Below are 15235 nucleotides of genomic sequence, written 5' to 3'. Positions count from 1 at the left end.
GTTCGATTGTATGCCCTAATCCTCACTCTGTATCTATTTGGATTTGCTTCGTCCGCGACCCACCATTACCAGAAATTGAGAGGGAAGGGAAAAGATGAAGCGAAATATTGAGGGTGAGTCGAACAACAGCTGGAAGTGGGAGGTGAATGGTTTTCTGGATTATTCGACACACATATTGTTCTTCATCATCTGCTCCGACACCGTCTCCATCTTCTATTTCTTTTAGAAAAAGGAGCCACATCGACTTAGATCAACTCTTTTTTTCCACATACTATGTATTCCGCCTGCCTTCTCTACTTTGTTTCTGATATTGGAACTTGTTTTCCTTATCAGCTTTGCTCACCACATGTTCGATGAAATGCCTTTCAAACATTCATAACGATTATAAGCAACTCATGACTGTCCTGCCTCTAGAATTGGTATATTTGTCAATTTTTTTATTCGTTTTATAAGGTTTAAACTCTAATTAACCATTCAAAACAAACGGACAATCATTTTACATTGCAGGTTCTGATTGGTTGATTGGTCACTGATTCGATTTTTGATTTTTCAATTTCTCATTGTTGTGTGCTTATTGTTATGTTGGATAAATTGGTTATTGTTGGATAGGGAGCATGTGTGAAGGTAGGAATCAAGTTGAGTTAAGGGTGTTTTAAAGTAAACTGATGTTTTGTTTTTCTGTCCATAGAATTTTGTGAATAGAAATCACTATCTTGGAGAGTACAAAGGACAATTTATTAGGAGCTTCTCAAAGGTACTGCCTGAAATTACAAAGAGAAAATCAGGGCACATATATTTGCTCCTGGTGGATTGTTAGGATGTTCCAAATTTTCGGATGATATCTCAACAACTAAAAGCCTGTGTAGCCTCTTGATACTGAAACATGTCATCATCCTCTTCAAACAACCTATATCTCTGTACCACAAATGTTACAACCATCAACTATTCATTTTATATATGATATGAATGAGGTCACTGCAAAACAATATCAATTTTACTTGGATATAAGAAATAGTTGCAATGATTTAGTTTAAGCATACAAGCCTTTCATTTGTTTCCTTTTTTTCTCATTTAAACATATAATTCTTCTTCTGTCCTATTTCTCCTTTTACTTTACGTAAAACAAAAATAAATGTAAAGTTAAATGACAATATATTACAATTTGCTCTTAAGAATCTTTATCTACCTATCCTTGCATCTACAGGCCCAATTAATATTATTTCATCTTTAACTTGTTTACTTTATTCATAACAATTTAATTTTGATCCAATTTGTTTGACATATAAAATTCTAATGGTAGTGGTATTAAACAAAATGACCAAGCATGATGGGTTCTAAATTTTTTCATATTATGATACATTTTATATCAATTTTTTAAAACTCATAACAAAAAAGGTTTGAAATTAAAAACCACAGACTAAAACTATAATTTAGTCAATAATCTAATATGGTAGACTGGTCAATGCTGACTTGCTGACTTATTTGTCGCGTGTATATATCATGTAGGCATGTAGGTAAATGACCAAAAGCCCCTTGAAGAATAAATAAGTGAGGGGGAAGCTTGTGCAAACTTTATGTAAATGAAAAAAGGTCCCTATTAAATCATCATCAGACAATGCACTTTTGTGTGATTATTATTATTTTTTTCACTACCTCGAAATCTTTACAGAAAAAAGAGATTAATAGGAAAATGGCATGGGGTTTTGAGGGGCAAAGTGGTCAGGTGCAAAAGGTCCGAATTTTTTTATATACTTTATACATATATTTATTAAAAAATTATAATAATGATAAAGGCTTTTTTCCTGAACCGTCTTGAGCATTTGACTTAATTTGAATTCTTGGGGAAAATGGAAAATTTTAAATAAGATAAAAAGGTTAGTGTTAAGTTGTTAAATGTTATTTTTTAATTCATTTGATTATCAAATATACTTTTAAGTATTATATGTATTATGTGGTTGTTTACTGATTATGATGTAAAGAACGTTTCCCAGGGTGTTGTATGTTGCACCATGTTGAAGCAGAAAGTACAACGATAACGGATGGTGTATCGCCGATCCCATGTAAGGATTCAGTGGGGATTTCCACCCTCAAAGATGCATATAGTCTGAGATGTGTGTTAAACAGTTCCAATTTAAAAATTACGGACTAAGTGGAAATTTTGAAGTATTGTCGACCCGGGACGAAGCCCGGTCTATGTACTTGTATGTTGACAAGTTTCATCTATGCTTAATCTAATGCAACTGTCTAACACCGTAAATTTTCAACAAAAAATTATTTTAAAATCACATAATTCTCATAACACATTTCACAAAACTCTTATTTATTTAATTTACAAAATGCAACTCCATAATTGTTTGATTAATAATCCAGGATCCTCAAAACATAACTATTTATCTGGTGTGTACAATCAAGTCGGCCCCTTCCTGCAATCCTGAGAAGAACCTGAATCACATATCACATAACATGGTAAGCACGAAGCTTAGTGAGTTCCCCAAAATATCATATATATCTCATTAGCCTCTCATTTATATACTCAGATAAGACCCTTCGGTGAATGTGTCTCAGTGGGACCCTCCGGTCCTAACTTAGTAAGCTCACAATAATACACAACATAAATCACAAAGACATAAGGCAAAATTTCACAATACTTAATATAAGCACATAAGACACCTCATCCACACAACGATACCACACATGGTAAGTATAATGAGAAGACTCACTTCGGATGATGAACAGATCCTATAGTTGTTGTTGCTACACCGACCTCTAACGTTGGACCAAAATCCACAATTACCTAATTAAGATTAAGTCTAAATCCTCACTCTTTATGTCTAAAGGTACTCCACTAACAGCCCATCAATAACCTAAAACTCATGGGGACCACTAAGGTCCATTAATGAATGGGCTCTCCCGAGGCCCAACTCTCAAGTCTAAGTGACAAGCCTAACACAAGTCCCAAGGCATATATATATATACTATTTCTCTGTTCAAAATCTTTAGTACACAAGCCCAAAGATACAGGCCCAACCCTTAAGGCCCAATATAAGATCTAGCCCAAACAGCCTACAACGAGGTTGATGGGTTTTAGTATACTACAACATCCTATGGTGCACATACAACCTTAAATACCTTGGATCTATGTTTTCACTAATTATACATGCAAATGGTTTCCAAGGCATTAAACATATAACTAGCACGCAATTTAACATAAACAATGCAAGATGCTAGTTAGGATAACATACCTTTTTGTTGTAGCTTGATTCCATAGAGCTTAAGAGCTGAGTGCCCCAAGTGTGACACCTCAAATGGTTCACACAACACCAGCAACGACTTGGAATAACTTGAGAGAAAAGTCCTTATACTCAAAATCGGCTAGCCCTCTCATATGAATCCTTTAGGGCCGATTTCTTGAGCTATGGGGTCTTTATATATTATGGTTATTAGGGCTACACCATGTAACTCATGTCTCTCCATATTCTTCATGATCCATGGGTTAAAACCTTCATGGAGTATCAATGGGTTACTCCATCGGTTTAGCCCAACATGAAGAACTATGGATCATAAGCCCACATATATAAGAATGAATGATTTACACAATCAATCCCCATATATTCAATTAGTATCTTTTAATCACAAAATTAATTCCAAATTAAATCTTGATTAATACTAATTAAATAATATGATTTCATATTAATATATTAGAACTTATAATATATTAATAAGTCATAAATATCCTTTTCTCACAAAGGTCTATCCAAATCGTTCTGATGTCATGCAACCCAAATGGACCATGCCAAGTCGAGTCGAATACATACCATTAATAGTTATGGACTTAGACACTAATCCAACAATCTACCACTTGGATAAGTCTAAAACTATTATTGCGTATGACTCCAAGATCCGGACTACCAATCGTAGCTCTTAAAAGCCGTTGTCGAACTCTGAACAAATCACTGGTATGTCTATTAGATAAGTGATCATATATTCCTCCATTATAGATATCATATGGACCGAGACATGGATTATAATCATTCTCTCTATCCATCTGTTGTTTCCTGATTTCCGATTTATGACGACTGACTAATTGAACAAATTAAATCAGTCCAGGCCCGGCCGAGCACTTACGTTTGTCATCACTAAATCATCGAGGGCCCACATATATATCTTTTATCCCTCAAAGGGTAAAAGGAATGGATAAACTTTGACTCATATGCTTGCTCTATATACTCATCAAATCACACACAAAAATGCGTTTTATAACACCAAGTTACTAGTACGTTTTCACATAATCAATGTGTAACCGACTTGTAGACTGCAACTCATATCTCTTGGTTTGAAGAATATAAGATATTATCGTCTCATGATCACTCGTGATCAAATCCATGAAGTAAGTCAAATAAGTGTGGGTTTAATCCAATACTTGAATCTCATTCTAGGAGCACTCATGAACATTGCAGCTATGTCTAGGCCATCTAGACAAACTACAGACCCATTCATGACAGTCTTGCCTCATAACTACTTCCAAAGTATGATTGACTGTGGAGAGTTTGAATAACCTAGTTATTTGGGAAGTCAAAACATGCAAAGTAAAACACAAGAATAATACTAATCCTATATGGCCCCAAGCACATTTGAGAGTAAATAGAACACCTTTTATTTAAACACCATATTGATTATTGATTATTCATGTTGTAATGTTTCGAATGATCAACTTTATACCTGAATTAAAACTATCGTCATGCCATGCTCCAAGCATGCACACTATGTTTGTCCAAACAATAGTTATCTCATACTCCAAGTATGCACACTATGTTTGTCTATGATCCTTTCTTTGTGAAATATACCAATTGAACATCATTCCAATGATGCTTATTTCACAATCCAAATCCTCATCGTAAATGTAAGAATTTCAAATTCCTACCATTTACCGAAATCTGTTAGATTCTAAGCTTATATTCATTGATCCTCTTTTAATGACTATGCACAAAGTCACAAAGACTTGACAACATACATTTACAAAGTATTCCAATGGAGAGCAATTTCATGGAAACGAAGTTTCAAATTCAGAGTACATTACTTTGAACATCCTTCTTGCATTAAGTTTTTCTAATCTTACGCAGATTGAATAACTTCCACCTATGGAGATATTTCCACATACCCATTTTGACTATCACTTATGAACAAGAGTTGCCTCCTTTCAGAATATGTCAATATGGTCCTTCCAAAAATTCACAACATACTTCCAATTGTCCACAGGCAACCAATCTTTGGTAAACCTCATATTGTCCTCGATAATTGCTTAATTATTTTTTTCATATCCAATTCTAGACCTTTTCCCCTCTTAATGCCCTAGGCATTTGGAAAATTTAGAAATGATAACTTTTATAGCACATGTAATCGATCATATATCCGAAGCATATGGGACACGACTCATAATGTCTCACATAAAGACATGATCCCATACCAGTCTTTTGCTACAATATTTTTAATTTTCCATGTTTTCATAATTCAACTATGAAGAGAGATGCCGCAATCATAATCGAATTTTGAGAACGCAATATATATATATATATATAGAGAGAGAGAAAGAGAAAGAGAAAGAGAAAGAGAGAGAGAGAGAGAGAATTTCCTTAAGTTGAACCATTCCAACATAAAATTCATATATATATATATATATATATATAATATATAATATATATATATATATATATATATAATATTTTTAATTTGTCATGTTTTCATAATTCGACTATGAAGAGGGATTCCGTAATCATAATCGAATTTTGAGAACGATATATATATATATATATATATATATATATATATATATATATATATATATTCCTTAACTAAATATGATTAAAATCTCAATCTAAGCTTTTAGAATTGAATTGAAGTATAATTTTCTCTCCCTTAATTATAACAAAACAATTTTTCCCAACTGAAACTTTTGTTTTCTATAATTAACATTGCTAACTTGCAACACTTATCATAATTATATGCTCCTACTAACATGATAATTATTAGCATAACACTTATGCTCTCGCTAGCTTTGACATGTATCCTGAAATCAACTAGACTTCAAGAAACCAATACTTTATTGACTTTTTTACCAAAGTTCAGATTTCTGATATGAGATGCTTTGATAAGACTTTATCAAAATCATACACCTTTCCTTACATAGCTAATATGTGTGTCTAAACAATTTTTAGTACTATGAAAAGGAATGTCGTAATCATAGTCTCAATTGTTTAGACCTTTTACATTTCTCACAAGTCCATGTTAGTGTGTCTGTTAACCACACACGCTCTACTAACGACTTTGAGAATACAAATATCACAATTGCTATCTAATTTAAATCTTCTTCATGAAAGCGTTTCCTCACCATCATTTTCATGAATCGGAAAGAAACTTTATGATGCTTAGATTTTATGGTGTATGTTTTCTAATCCATGCGAATTTGTCATAACCATAATTAGAAGACAAGGTTAGTGACGAATCCAAACTCATATGGACTGAAATTGCTCAACCTTAACTTCTTTCCATCTGGTAGCACAAGCAGTGTTGTAAAACTCGCCGATTTGCCCGAGTACTCATCCGAGTACTCGCTACTCGCCCCCTTACCGAGGCGAGTTACAAAATTCGAGTACTCCCTGATCCGCCCCTAATTGAAGCGAGCACTGTTGTAAAACTCGTTTAACTCAGTGATTAATATGTAAAGTATACTTAATGATTTATTATTTAACACACATATATGTGATTATTACTACATATATATCTTAAATTTTCAATAATTATTCACGAAATGGGATAATTGTGTGTTTTTTTAGTTTTTTTGTATTCGCATGTATCTAATTTTGTTATATATTTCATTCAACTTATGATTTTAACTTATGATTTTGACATATATAATTTCCCTAAAAATGTTTCTATATGAATTATTGAATCCGAGTACTCCCGAGTACTCGCTACTTAGTAGTCGTCCGAGTAGGTACCGAGTAGCGAGTTCTACAACCATGAGCACAAGGGCCTACGATTGCTTCCAAGTAGTTGTGCAAACAACTGAGAACTCATAGAACTCACATGCATATTCAACTTTAACTGGAATGGACACAAAAACAATAATATGTCAACACGATAGGTTACAAAACTCAAGTCGTGTGCTAGTGATAAACAATACCCTTGATTAGCTCTTCAAACTTTTCCAGATCTTTAAGACTCACATTGACCTCTTGACATGTCAATAACCATTCCTTGATAAAGCAAATATTCAATAGTTAGTACGGATTCTAATCAAGACAAACACTTCACACAATTGACCTTAGTTGGTCTTTGTTTTATCCAAAACATCACAACTTACCAATTTCAAATGTACAAGAGTTAGAAAACATTTTACTCTACATTCGACAAGTGTTATAAACCTTCTAAAGATTATGTCACTCAAGTTACAATCTTGGAGTACGACTCTAAGACTTGTTTTTGGAACGAAGTATGATTTATCTTTTGATTCAACCATTTCAACAATTCATGATTCCTTTTCTTAGTCAAACAAATGCACTAAGATGTACTTCGAGGATCAATTGTCATATGGTTTTTCATAATCATTAAGATGATCATAAAACATGATATTGAAGTACTCTCCCATCTTTTTAGATTGGAGAAACTTTTATCTTTCTGTCTAATTTGATTATTCTTATTCATTCTGCCTTACATTGAAACTTTTCCAATGTTTCATAATTACACTTAAACTTGTAAGCATAGCCATATTTACTAAACTTTAGTAAATCATGACCAATAGTCTCATCCATCTTTGTGGTGGACCTGACAAGTGTACCCAATCTCCTAGTCCTTCACTTGACTCACATATACATGTGAATAATGAATTAGTCTTAATTTCCCAAAGATGAAAAATTCTCACTCGTCATACAATACAAGTTGCAAGATTCCAAGTTTCTACCCAATTGAAACTTGGGTGATGAGAATCTTTCCTTATTTGGTAAATTATGACACCACCACAAACGAACGAGTCAAATCCATTTTCCAATATTGATATCAATGGAATCATATAAACAACAATTTTCACAAATTCCATTGTAAGGATACATAACATAAATAAAATCAAAATTTTCCTTTTATTTTAAAAATGTAGAGAAAAACTTATCCTTACAATGCAAATACATATGAAAATTATGTTATTATGCATTCCTTAAGCAATCTATCATGACTCTTAAGTAGCAGCTCCGAATTTTGATCTTCGAACCATGCGATCAAAATCCATCTTTGTGATCAGAATCAGCTTACTCTTCTTTTAAGCTTCCTTTTTTCTTTGATTCTTAAAACACCAACATGCGACCTAGTCCCATCATGTATTAAGAATCTCATAATAGGAACTTAATAGAGTTAGATAGCAGACTTTACCCGACGTAGAGTCAAACTTTTTGACTTTACCAACTTTATGATCCTTCAGGTAAATAGGGCAACTTCACATCCAATGCCCCCTTCCTTTGGCAATAGAAACATATGGACTCTTTGGAAATAGTACACGAGACTATCTCAGACTTAGCCTTTCTCTTTACCATTTGGTCAACCGAGTTGACTATGGACGATCCCTTTCCATTGGGAAGAGAAAGCTTTTATGGATTTCCAATGTTACCATTTTCAATGTCCATGGAAGTTTGGGAAGTCGATCTTCCAATCAAATTTGCTTTACCAGTGCTCCAAATCATTGTTGATTCAGCAGCATCAAGCAAATAGGTAATATCATTAAGGGTCATGTCATGGTCTGTTATATAGTAGTCCTAAAGGAACTCACTATGTGACTTAGAAAGTGAATGAATAACCTAGTCAACAACCAACTTCCTGAAGACTTTGGCACCCAACTCTCCCGGCCTGTCAATATATGTGACTTCATCTCCAAGATGTGAGCATACATAGACGATGATTGCCAATAAGGCTTGAGTGACCTTGAAATATTCAAGAATAATTGGAGAAGGTGGAGGAATTGAAGTATGATTTCCATGATCCAACCACGGGACATCCTCTTCATTAGGAAAGCTTGTTCCAAGGGATTTGGGAAGATCATAGTTGTTTGAACCAAACATCTATAATGGGAGACTTCGATATTCAAGTTAGTTGATTTAAACCCTTAATATAACACCCAATAAGAAATATTAAGGCTGGGACCCAACACAATATTGTATAACTTGGAAGAGGGATGCTGTAATCCAAGCTATAAAATATTTGAAGATAGGAGAATGATGATTCACCAATTTCCACCATGAAAACCTAATAGGGGTTTAATTGGATTGAAACTCCTAGATCTTTTGAGATTAATTGAACTATTCAATGGCATATTTAAATCTCGATTGTGCCCTCTCAGGTTTATGACTGGGATGCTGAGGATCACAAACAAGGTGTGAATAACCATGCAAATTGACTTGGTACCCTTAATATTTTATCAGCTAGTCGATGTGCCAGTTACCCACACGTGCTCCACCGATCTATGATAAACATTAAGTCACCCTTTTCCACTCTTACTAGTCCATGTTAGTGTGCTGATTACCCACACACGCTCCACCAACGACTTGGTAAGGTACAAAGTGTAATTTCACGGGTTAGCACCAAATTCACATTTTCCTAAGTTACTAAGATTGGGAATTTATAAGTGTTTAGTTACTTAGTATTTATCATTATACTTTTAATGAAGGGAGAATTATAGTCCTGTCAAACTCATTCAGCTAATGACCCTCCACCAGTCAAGGAAGTGGTGGGTGAGAGTGGACACCCATTAAACTGCCATTTTATAGGCAGTAACCTTATACCCCCCTTATAGATCGGCTTCGTGAATGAGGCCTACTAACGGTAAAACTGACTTTGTTCTTATACATATATATATATATATATATATATATATATATATATATATATATATATATATATATATATATATATATATATATATATATTAACTATTAATATTATAATAGTATAAGGGTTTAATTTGAACTTTTAAAATTCTAAGGGTTTAACTTGGAATTAAAGTATTCATGGGGAAACTTTACAAATTCCAAAACTTGAGGGTAAGTTTTGAACAGTTCAAAAAAACTTTTCAATTCCATAACTTATGAGTTTAAAGTAGTTTTAATGGATAAACTCTTCAAGCTCCATAATTTGATGACACGTTATGGAAGACTTTAAAGCATTTGAAAATGAGACTCTTCGTTTTTTATAACTTATGAAAATCTTATGAGTTTTAAAAATCATAAATGAGACTTTTCATATAACTTGAAGACAAGTTATGGAAGACTTTAAAGCATTTAAAAATGAGACTCTTCATTTTTTATATCTTACAGAAATCTTATGAGTTTTAAAAATCATAAATGAGATTTTTCATATAACTTGAGGACAAGCTACAAAAACATATATTATGTACTACTTTTAGATCAATTTGTATTGAAAACACATTATCACATATTTTTTCTGTTAATCTAAACTAACTCATAAGAACAAGATAATTCAAATCATAAATCTTCAAGAAGTTAACATGAACATATAAACTAACACAAATCTTGAAATTATGACAATTATCTTTGAAATTAGATTAGCATGAATATTACCACATCAAAAAATAGGTTTATAAGTTCAAAAACAGCTTAAGGTAATGTTCTTAGTCTAATTCCAACCAAAACCTCGAAGATATGCTGTCAGGGGGTCTAACTCGTCGAGTGCATGAACAAACTTGACGATTTGGATGATTTTAGGCATGGACTCGTCGAGTCCCTCCCTGGACTTGTCGAGTAAGTTATCCGAACAACATATAAACTTCGATTTTCAGTCTATTACAGCAAGTAGCATCAAGTATAATTGAAAACAAGCCATGGCTCTGATACCACTGATGAGTTTTAGTATACTACAACATCCTATGGTGCACATACAACCCTAAATACATTGGATCTATGTTTTCACTAATTATACATGCAAATGGTTTCCAAGGCATTAAACCTATAACTAGCATGCAATTTTACATAAACAATACAAGATGTTGGTTAGGATAACATACCTCTTTGTTGTAGCTTGATGAGCTTAAGAGCCGAGTTACCCAAGTGTGACATCTTAAATGGTTCACACAACACCAACAATGACTTGGAATAACTTGAGAGAAAAGTCCTTATACTTAAAATCGGCTGGCCCTCTCATATGAATCCTTTAAGGTCGATTTCTTTAGCCATGGGGTCTTTATATATTGTGGCTATTAGGGTTACACCATGTAACTCATGTCTTTCCATATTATTCATGCTCCATAGGTTAAAACCTCCATGGATTATCCATGGGTTACTCCATGGGTTTAGCCAAATATGAAGAACTATGGATCATAAGCCCATATATATAAGAAAGAATGATTTATACAATCAACCCCCATATATTTATTTAGTGTCTATTGATCACATAATTAATTCCAAATTAATTCTTTATCAATACTAATTAAATAATATGATTTCATATTAATATATTAGAACTTATAATATATTAATAAGTTATAAATATCATTTCTCACAAAAGTCTATCCAAATCGTTCGGATGCCATGCAAGCCAAATGGACAATGCCAAGTCGGGTCAAATACATACCATTAATAACTATGGAATTAGACACTAATCCAACAGAGGTTACGTTGGGTGTACCTCCCTTGGTACACTCAACATACACAAGCATGCACGAATCCTGATCGAGGACATCAACCTGGTACGCGGGGCGTACTAGGATTATGCTCAGTGTACATCCAACATGGGTTTCCTCACTATCCTGCTCTTAACCTGTTAAGACCTTAGCTCATATCACATATCTGGACTCCTTAGAGGCTCTTACTCCAGAAAGTCTATGACTTTAAGCCTTTGCATGGCTGATAAAGTCACATACACCGAAAACTCTCACTCTTTTATCTCAAAATGCTCATATCTCATTCATGGGTTGATTCAAACGTCCAAGTCTCGATTTTTATGACTCTACACCACTTAAAATACTCAAAAGAGTTGATAATAAACTCTAGAGCTCAATATCTCATATAGTCTCCAACAGGGTCGGTCCAGACGGTGGGCAACCCGGGCGACCGCCCAGGGCCTACATCTACAGGGGGGGGCAAAAATTTTGGGCTATGTAGTGTGTGTATATATATATATATATATATATATATATATATATATATATATATATATATATATAAATTAATATCTAAATGATTTTTAGGGTTTAAAGTTGATTCAAAGTCAAACTAGCTTAAAAGATAAACAATTTTGCTTGCTTGTTATTGCTAATTGTATGCGTTTATAGTGAAGAATAAATTATATTTTTTTGAATCTTTATGATATTTGTCTTTTAGGGGTCCTTTTTTTCCGCCCCGGTCCCCATATACGTTTGGACCGGCCCTGGTCTCCAACATTATGACTAAAACCCTAAAATACACTAAAATGATGCACAAATCAAAAGAGTGAGAAAGCTTTGAGCTTTATACCTCAACATGAAGCTTCCAATTCAGATAAGCTCAGATCCAAAGCCTGGAATCCCACTCCTTATTTACTCCAAAGAAACACAATATCACTCAATAGCTCACAAATGGACACACAAGCTCAATGGACGAGTATTTAGGGTTTGAGAGGGTTTATTGTTTGAGGATGGTGGCCAGGAATTAGGCCATCTTATTCTTTATATAGGGGCACCACCTCATTTAGGGTTTTCACTATGTGCCTAGTACGCCTAGCATACTAGGTGGCTCCGCTTAAAAGTCACGCTGAGTACACTAAGCGTACACACATGTACGCCTAGCGTACTTAGCTGCCACCTTTCTCAAATAAGGGACTTATCCTGCCAAAACTTCAAACTTCCATAGCTTCCTTGATATAACTCCGTTTCTAATGAATCTCGTATCCACAGAAAGGTGACGAGAAGCTCTACGCTTCTAGCAACTCGTCACAGCCATGAGGCTTCCTCATGCTTGGGTTGCATCCAACAAACCCTAATCACGGACGACCCGAAACAGGATGTTACAAACTGCTTCATCTAATTTAATGTTAAAACTCCATCAACCCCATGTGGAGCATGGGCTTATCCTAGTTTGCATAAAAGGTTGTGGTTTGTGTTAGTGATATTACTAGTTGTATGTATACATGTAATATTAGAAAACCATCATCCCTACCATTAATTGTTCTTTCCACCTGATTAAACCACCTTTTCATTCTTAACTGCATTTTATGGTTTCGAATGTCTATATATTAGAAAACCATTATTATATGTTATGTATCTTATATCGATTGACATTGTCATTTATGTTTTTTTATGTCAGAGTCTTTATTATCTCTATAACAAGCAACCTGAAGCAATCCATTGCTTCCTCGATCTCAGAACTGCAGTGGCATTCCTATAGCCTTATCACTGGCTCAACCAGATCTAATCCATCTAGATAATTCAAACATCCAATCCGTAGATTTCCATATCCTTACTGCTACACCCAAACTGGTGGGTACTACTGTTCCTTTCGTGTCCTAATTACGCACTCATGCTATCTACCAACCTAGTGAATGTTACGGCTACCCCCGCATACTTACAACACTCTAACACTATCTGGCTACTAGTGAATGCTACGGCTACACCCGCAGACTTACAACACTTTAACACTGGATCGAACACGCGCTTTACCCGCACTCAACTATATTCATGTCCTGACTGGAATCCCCAACCTGATTTCCCAAGGCTTTCTAGCAAACCTTACGGGGACGTGATCCCCTTATTGGTAAGTTTTTATGAACTTCCATCTCACACTATCCTCAAACCATACAGCTTCCTGGGCTGTCTTCCTTCCTGACAAGGATGCGAAACTTATCCTAGTATCAAAATTGCTCCTGCTTCTGAATCCTTGGGCGATTCTCCCCCACTTTGATTCAGCTAATGCCTTACAGCACATAAAGCTAAAAGAATTCTCAATCCTTATTACCCTTCTATGCCCAATCTGATGAAAACCACGCTTACTGTTGCTAGTCATTCAATACTAGCCAATCCAAAAGATCACACTACCTCCAAAAACCTAAATAAGTTTCCGGTAATAACCCACTAGACCCCCAGACACTCCGAATCTCAATTGGAGACCTCGGAATCTCCCATTGCATCACGATCTCTATCTTGGCCGGATTGACTAGAATACCCTTCTGATTGACAAGGTTCCCAAGAAATTGCACCTCGCGCAACCAGAACTCACATTTGAAGTAGCTTGCAAAAAGTCTCTCCCTCCTCAAAGTCTCTAGCACCTCCCTCAGGTGCTTCTCGTGCTGCTTCTTAGTCTTGGAATAAACCAAAATGATGTTGTCCTCTCCCAATCCAGCGATTTGGGAAATGATCTTGCGCTATCCGCTAAAAATTCTCGATATGCAATTGGCATATGCCATTTCTTGGAAGTATAATTCAAAAACAAATTGAGGATAACCCAGATTCACACTTACTCAACCCCTGAAACGAAAGACTCTATCATGCAATTTTCCTGCATGTGCTGTATTGAATCTAACCATGCTGGTCTCTCAAAAACTGATCCAAAATCTAGGGTCTTCTCCTGAGGCACCTCTATATAAGAAACTGATCTAATTCCGTTACACCAATGTGCTCCAAGTACATATCTCGTTCTCAACTCAAGAAGTCATATCATTCAGGGTCTTACGCCCCGAGATACTCACGATCTCCCTGCTAACACTCTACAATATGTTTTGATAACTTACCTTCTTCATTTCTTCATCTGTTGCATTCTGTGGTACCATATAAGCTCTTTCCCGAGACTTGGTAGTGAGCTCTGCCACAGTCTCAGTTGTCTAGTGGAGATCTAACAACTCTTGTGCTAACTGTTGCGCCTCAATCGCCTGGGCACGCTCTACCCAGAATCTAGTCTAAAAGTCATCCCATGACATAGCATCAACCGCATCATTACTCAACTCACTACCAACCTTTTCCTATCAACCTTATGCTCTATACCCCAATAGACAGGAAGTAAGTCAGATCTTGTCTCTTTTCGAGATGACGTATGGTACGAAAAGTGTTGGTGACATCTGTCAACCATCTGCTGCTAACAATGGGTCCCCAACCCCCATGACAATCTGAAGTCTCACAAACTCTGAATTCCCGAAACATCAACGTACGGGCCATTATCATGACTGCTATCTCAGTGCATAATGCACTCGGCTTCTCATCACAAATCTCTATAAT

Source organism: Lactuca saligna, chromosome 7 (genome assembly GCF_052625555.1).
Source record: "Lactuca saligna cultivar CGN05327 chromosome 7, ASM5262555v1, whole genome shotgun sequence".
Lineage (NCBI taxonomy): Eukaryota > Viridiplantae > Streptophyta > Magnoliopsida > Asterales > Asteraceae > Lactuca > Lactuca saligna.
Note: the sequence above shows the minus strand (reverse complement) of the source record.